Here is an 868-nt window from a genome sequence, read left to right as displayed (position 1 = left end):
CTAGCAAATCCAAATACGATATGATGTCTGCTCGGAAGAGGTGTGTCTGACCTTACCTTTGAATATTTGTTTTTATATCTTGGTAAGAGCCTTTACCTTCTAAACCACCTCTATTTACATATAATCTCATCTAGTAAGTGTATCCTGTTGTCCATCCCATTAACCTCTAGAAAAGGAAGAAGAGGATAAGGGCAAATGCGAGACAGCCAAGAAAAGGCAAATTTGTGACAACCATAAAAGGACAAATTTGTGACAACCATAAAAGGGCAAATTTGAGACAATCAGAAAAAGGCAAATTTAAAACAGCCAGAAAAATGCCAATTTGGGACAAGCAGAAAAAGCCTAATTTGACACAGGCAGAAAAAGTCAAATCTGAGACAAGTAGAAAAGTGCAGATTTGAGATAGCCAAAAAAAAAAAGGCAAATTTGAGACAACTATTAAAAGGCTAATTTGAGACAACGAGAGAAAGACAAATTTGTGACAACCATAAAAGGGCAAATTTGAGACAATCATAAAAAGGCAAATTTGAGACAGCCAGATAAAAGGCCAACTTGAGACAGCCAATAAAATGCCAATATGAGAAAGCCAGAAAAAGCAAATTTGAGACAACCAGAAAAATGCAAATTTGAGACAGACAGAAAAAAAAAACAAATTTAAGGCAACCAGAAAAGGCAATTTTTAGGCTGCCAGAAAAAGGTAAATTTCAGACAGTCAAAAAGAGGCAAATCTAACACAGCCAGAAAATGCCAATTTAAGACAGCCAGAAAAAGTCTAATTTGACACAACCAGAAAAAGACAAATTTGAGACAGCCAGAAAAAGGCAAATTTGAGACAGTCAGAAAAATAAATTTATTACAACCAAAAAAT

This window comes from Palaemon carinicauda, chromosome 16, assembly GCF_036898095.1.
Source record: "Palaemon carinicauda isolate YSFRI2023 chromosome 16, ASM3689809v2, whole genome shotgun sequence".
Classification (NCBI taxonomy): domain Eukaryota; kingdom Metazoa; phylum Arthropoda; class Malacostraca; order Decapoda; family Palaemonidae; genus Palaemon; species Palaemon carinicauda.
This window is presented reverse-complemented; position numbering follows the sequence as displayed.